Raw genomic sequence first — 6904 nt, forward strand, 5'->3', positions numbered from 1 at the left:
GATTTGCTCAGTAATGCATAATATGGGACGGAAATAGCTTTGGTGAAATTTGTATGTATATGTTTATGACCACTTAAATATTGCTATTAAATGTTTATGACCGGAGATGGCCTATAAGGTATTTGCTTAATTTATTAGCCATTAGTTAGTGCCGTGGGTGTTTATACTATAGTGACCAAAAATATTCCTAATTCATAATTTATTTATGTGTAAAGGACCATATATTGCATGCAAATTCTTTCAGATATTGCACTTCTAAACTCTAACGCAATGCACCGAATATGCCTTATATAATGCCTTAATACAAATACCCAAAAATATTTACAACTACAATATACTATGTACTTAAATGATAGACAAGACCGCGTGTCGCCTTCAACATGGATGACCGAGATCTATGGCATTTAAAGCCTGGTACAGACTAATCGTCCAATAAAAACATATTATGATACAAAATGGCACAAACGTTTATTATAATATCTACCAGTAGAAACGGGTACACGCGGATTCCTACCGGCTTTCCTTTTGTAATATATTATATGAGCAAACTATTAAAATTAATTATGTAATTAATATAATAATAATTCATATTTATAGCATAGTGAGCTAAAATCTAATTATAACTAGCTTTTGGTCGCGGATTCGCCCGCTTGAAGGAGTTTTCCGGGATAAAAAGTAAACTATCCTAATATCAAATTTCATAAAAATTCGTTCAGTTGATTTTGAGAAAATCGATAATATACAGACAGACAGAAAACGGCACTTTATCTTATAATATTATGTATAGATTAGATAATTAGTACCTACATTTTCCGTCGGCTTCTCTTTCGGAAGATTCGCTACCGATATCTACTCACTGTATTCATTTTTATGGTCATACCTCTAATTGCAGTAAATACATCCGTAAATGTCCAGGTAATAAGAATAAAATAACCAGTACAATGAATATACTTCGTTGTACTCGCTTGCTCGCCTGTGTGTTCGCCACGAGAGCGACAAAAACCCGACTCGGCCGTAAACTGAGATTGTTCCGTAAAATCTATTGATTACTGCGTTTTTGTCCAGGTCGTTCTTATTACATACACGCGGTGCATCCTTGGCGGTTGAGTTTCACTGGGTTAAAAGGCAGTACGTAGTGTAAGATTCCTCCAACTCGGTGGAGTGACGACCTGCGCAAGGTCGCTGGTAAGAACTGGATGCGACATGCCGAAGGCAGGCTAAAATAGTGCATATTGGAGGAGGCCTAAGTCCAGCAATGGACAAAGATATAGCCTGATGATGATGATGGGTTAAAAGTCATGTGTGATAGAAATTCGATAATACCGTGGCGTAGGTTGATTGCTGCTCCAAGGCGTCGAGCAAGAGCGAACAAAGGATGACTTTAACAAAACAAACAATAACCCCACGACCTTACCTTCCTCTCTGTCTACGGGTGCATGCGACAAAATATAAAACTAAGTTATAATTTTTTAAAGGTTTTATTACATTTTCGCACCAAGGTCTGCCTCTACCAGCAAACTACATCTTTATTTATTTTAACGTCACGTTAGATGTTGAGTATAATCTGTCCGTGATAGTGACAGTTTAAAGTCGAAGTAATAAGGTTCTGCGTCAGTTTCCTTGATTGGATTTTATGATGAAGTATAGGCAGAAGAGGCAAAGGACCCAGAGGTTGAAACCCGAAGATGGTCGGACTAGACCCCCGAACTCCTGAAGATCCCTATCAGCACCGCTCTTCATCAGGTGACGGATCGTACCAACTGGAAACAGATTTCGAAACGCAGAAGGAGTCATGATCCTCAGTAATGGGGTAACGACTAAGAACTTCGGGGACCCGCAGTGAAACTTAAGACCTCGGTCAGGCACTCAATAGAGTCTCTTGTGGTGTGACATGACGCCGACAATACTTGAATCCTAGTCTGGGGTTAACTCAGATTTTTATGTTTTTTTTATTTTATTTAAAAGAAAAGTTACAGCTACTTTGATATTGAATAAATAAATAATAATCATTATTTTTTATTTCAAGTTCACCCCACACTGAACCCAAGATCATATCTTAACAATAATAACCGCCTATTAAATAATAAGTTGTAAACGCAAAACATAATATCGAGTTAGTCATAAATCTCAAACCATCACTTTCACGTAATGGGCGAGGCGGCGCGACGACTTTCTCGCCGACTCGGACGCGCGTGACGTCACACGATGCGCATGTGAGTAATGGTATCCCAACATTCCGAGGGGAAAATCCTAATGTCAGTATACTGGTGATGATGTTGAAACCAATGGTCCATGAGAATCAAATGAAAACCTAGCAATATTTGAATTCACTATGTACAGTACTTCCACTAACAATTTGCTATATCTTGCCATAGTCTCTGGGTAAAACGTCTATCGACATGCTTTTGCTTATGAAAGCCAGTGGGAAATAAAAAAGGTCAAAAAAAGGGGCGCAGAAATATTTTCCGGCCGGAATGAAACGGGCCACAGTAAACTGATCCAATTGCACCTGTTCATAAGCAGGATCTAGACAGAGTGTCGACTGACGAAATTTTTGGTCACATAAATCCTTTCAAAAACACATTTACCCAAGTTCCGAGTAACACACAACCTAAGCATACACCAATGTTTGATTGATAAAAATCTAAAGCAAACAACTTAATCCAATATTGGTTCAAAAACGTCCAGACATAACCGTAGGTATCGTCGGGTGCCGAGAGATGCAACTCCTCGCGTTCAATGTGGTTACAGAGAGACTCAAAAAAAGAACTCTCAAAGATCAATCACTTCAATGACACAAATCTATGCGAGTATCATTTACCCACAAATTCCTAGTACTATCCCCATAGGACACAAACCAATATTTGATCGATAACAATCCAAAGCAAACAGCCTGGAGCCAATGTTTGGACTCGCTCGCCGAAGGTATGTGGGCGCGGCGAGTGCTCGTGAAATGTTGAACAAACCTTCACATTTAGCCGTTATCAACAGCCGGTTAATAGAGTTGCTTGGAGTATCGAGTACAGTATCTTTGGAATATATTGGAAAATGATAGCTGGCCATATAAATTCATCTACGACGTGGTAGGTCTTTGGAATGTGAGAGCTTGAGTTATCACCGCTTTGTTTATTTCTGCAGGCAAGCAATAGTATAGAGGCGCTGTTGTGATCTTGTTTGAAGGGCCACTAGCTAGCTACACTTAGCCAGTACAATTATGGCCATAATACTCTTTGATGAGCAATAAATATTACAATCCCTACGTGGCTAGTGTTGTATTATCCAATATATTATGATTTTGAGCGAGCCTATCGCCATATTAAACAGCAACTCCAGTCCCAAACAATTTCTAAATCAAAAAGCTCATACAAATATTCCTATTAGCATTGAACTCCAAATAACCAGATAAAAAATGGTCTAATTACACATAATCTGTTCTTTAAATGGGAATATCCCTAGGTCTCATTCAAGTATACTTCTGGCCAGCCACAAAACAAATGAATATTGATCAGCTAATTTGATTAGTGATACCCGATCAATGAGTTTCCACTTTCGACCATTACTCGTTTCGGTACCACGAACCCATCGCAGCATAAATAAAACATCAGTTCGAGTTTTCTCCTCATGTTTAACGTTTACACGAGTTTGACAACCTATGTAAAATCGGAATGATGCAAAAACAGCACATACAGAAAGTAAATATAAAATACCGATATACAATAAATGTAGAAATAAAAAAAATTATAGAAAAGTGATAAAAGGAATGAATATTCACTCTCAGATACGATTTTGCCTGAGTAAAGTTCAGAATTATTAATATTATATAGGATATAGTTGTTTCCATAACTGCTACACTTTTGTAGGTACACAAATTATTTGTTATTTTCGATTTTAAACATACTAAGAGTATTAATTTTATTTAAATAGAATATATTTTACCTTAAATTATAATGTCCCTTATCTTTGCTAAATATTTATTACACGACACATTCTATTGTAAAGCAATTTGAGTGTTAACGCGTTATTTATTGATCTCAAATACTCCTTCACTTTTGTAAACGTTATCTATGATCTTGATGAAAAAAAACTCAGCTTTTGAATGCAGTAGGTCGGTGTCTGAAGTATGTTATTTAAAGTATTCATTGGGTTATTTTTTAATTCTAATTGCCAGTTACTGGATTTTACCGTAAATACTCCGGGTGGCTATTGTCAATGCCATTTTTGCTCTCTTTTTCTCTTTAACAGTTATTGGTGTTACTTTCAACTTAAATGCAAAGATTATAATTAAATACACCGTTTCAACCAATCTTTATAATTTTGTAAATATTCACACCCTTTTATTTTTCAATATTAGTTAAGGACGGAAACTTTTTTTATATAGTTGTAATCAAACCAGTAACGTCTTATCTCAACTCATTCAGACCTCCACGGAAGTCTTTAATACATCAACACTAAACAGGAAGCTTCTTACAAGTGTTAACAAGCACGATGCTTTGTTTTCCCGACGGTGTCAAGAAACAAAACTGATAAATATTTGTATAAAACAGAAGCGAAGTTTAAAACAAGGTAAGTAAGTACATTGTTTAAATTACTTAATATTTAGACTTGGCATACGAGGTTATTGACGTGTGGGATGTGGGCTTTACAATTGACAACATTTAATTTTTTCAACATACCAAAATGTTTATATTTTATGAAACTAGATCTAAAATGATGAGACCCATATTTTTTCTTTTTTCGAAATGCAGAGATTTTCATTCATGATTTTCACTTTGAATTTTGTTTTATTTTAAAACGACGTAAGCTCAAATGACGTCACATATACGGCTTAAACAATGACAGCTTTTGCAGTAAAAAAAAAATGAAGTGACAGTTTTTTGTTTCTGTCTCTCGTTGAAAGTCGACAGTTGTGACGTATCTATTGTAATATTGACGGCATTGACAAATGACGGTGTTCTGCTAGTTTTTTAAATAAATAATAAGGTGGACCAAGGAACTATTTCATTCAAACGTATATGTGACGTCATCAAGCATTTTTCGGTTTTAATTTTTTTCTCCGAAATTAAGTATTAAAAAATATTAAAATTCATAATCGAACTCAGAGTAGAAAAATTAAACGGTATTTTTGTTTTAGGCACGTTTACATTTTGAAATGTTGTCAATTATTCGATCATCGTTTCCTTTGCATAAGTTGATACCAAAGAGTATAAACCAACATCTTCAGAAGCTCTCAAATGTCTGTGTTAGGTCAGAGATCAGATGCAGAAGGCAGTATTGCGGGACATGACACGAATTGTGAGGGAGATTTCTCACTTTGAATCCTTAAGCATTTGTGTCTTGGGTCTTGTGCTTCGCCATCGAGGTGATTCGTATTCTTTATTTATTAAGATATAAAAAAAGTTTAAAAATGTTACTTTTTGAATTCAAGAGTAAGTATATTGTTTCAGCTCGGGATATTACCATTTTATAAGTACCTCGAATTATAGTATGTATAATAGTAATAATTATATCTATAAATATATTTATATGCAACTATTAATAAACTCGTGTTTTGTTTGAATGCCGTAATAACAGTATCCAACTAATCTAATAATTCAGTAATCCCTTATCATTTATAATTTAATTTAAATAAGCGATTGAAAATAAAATTTTGCTACGGCTGTTAGTCTAGTAAAACTGGGGTTTGGATAACTTTTACTAAATATCGAAGTGCACTTAGATCAACGAACTTTGCTTTATCAAGTTCAATTTCTTCAAGACGCGTTTGAAAGTAGTTGTTATGGAAGTGGTTTTATGGTCTTGTTCTTATCACTTATCAGATAAGGAACGCATTTTAGACAACTTTCTCGAGGCAGGGACACTACACCAAAAATTTTGTACGCAAAAAATTCATAAACACGAAAATATTATCTGCAATATGAAGGTAATTTCAAAAAAGAATCTACATAAAATTACAAACTGTCATGTAGCAGAATAATATTTTGGGAAAATTATCTTGTTGTTTTCATATAATTTGACCACAGAATCACCTGAGGAAAACGGAAAATATGCACTTCATGAACGTGACAATAAAGTAATTATACATATTATAATTAATATGATAGAAGCAAAGTTGTTTGCAATTTCTTATAATATATGATAGGGAAAATACTGTATAAAAACTGGACAAGTACGAGTTGGACTCGCACAACGAGGGTTCCGTACAAACTTGTAGATAAGGTAAGTTCGTGCTGTGTTAATAATAATTTTATAATAGTAAATTCGCTTATTTTGTTACTAAACTACTTTTTTTCAGGTGTTTCAAGTTCTCAGACGTTTTCCCTTACATGTGTTGTGAGATATGACTTCTTGCCTAATTTCACGATTCTAGGTAAACGGAAAGTACGCTGATATTCCCTTGTGAAATCACATTAATTTACTACAAGTGTTTTTTTATAGATGAAAGAAACCGTAAACCTGTGTATTTGATATAAATTTAAACTTGATACGTCTACACATTCCTAATAAAAAGGGCCTTGACATACGACGGACAATATAGTCATCAATATATAACTGTTTCTTTTGAGATAGGGAACCCTAAAAATGTACACTTATCTCTTAATATTGATTCATACTCATTTAATTTGATAGACACTGCAATATCATTTGCAATCAATCCAATTAATTGCAACACGTCTCCTAACTAACTCTAAATCTCTATCACCAATAAACGTATAATTTGTTAACGATTAAATCCATATAGAATACGTATTGCGCTGTAATTCAACAAATAAATTTCTCAACATTAGTGTGGAAAGCGTCAGTTTCTCTGCCATCGAGTGATGGTAGAAATCATTCATTCCACTAACGTCTTTAACGTATTGAGTTTGTTCTGTTCGCAAAACGGTAATTTGCCGCCTATGATGAG

At 34.7% G+C, this 6904-nt stretch overlaps 1 protein-coding gene across 1 annotated transcript in view; it reads right to left on the reverse strand.

Moving 5' to 3' along the window:
• Positions 1–6904, reverse strand: part of LOC115440769 — a gene marked incomplete in the record, with an annotated part of 197131 nt that overhangs the window by 105962 nt on the left and 84265 nt on the right.

This window comes from Manduca sexta, chromosome 25 (assembly GCF_014839805.1).
Source record: "Manduca sexta isolate Smith_Timp_Sample1 chromosome 25, JHU_Msex_v1.0, whole genome shotgun sequence".
NCBI lineage: Eukaryota > Metazoa > Arthropoda > Insecta > Lepidoptera > Sphingidae > Manduca > Manduca sexta.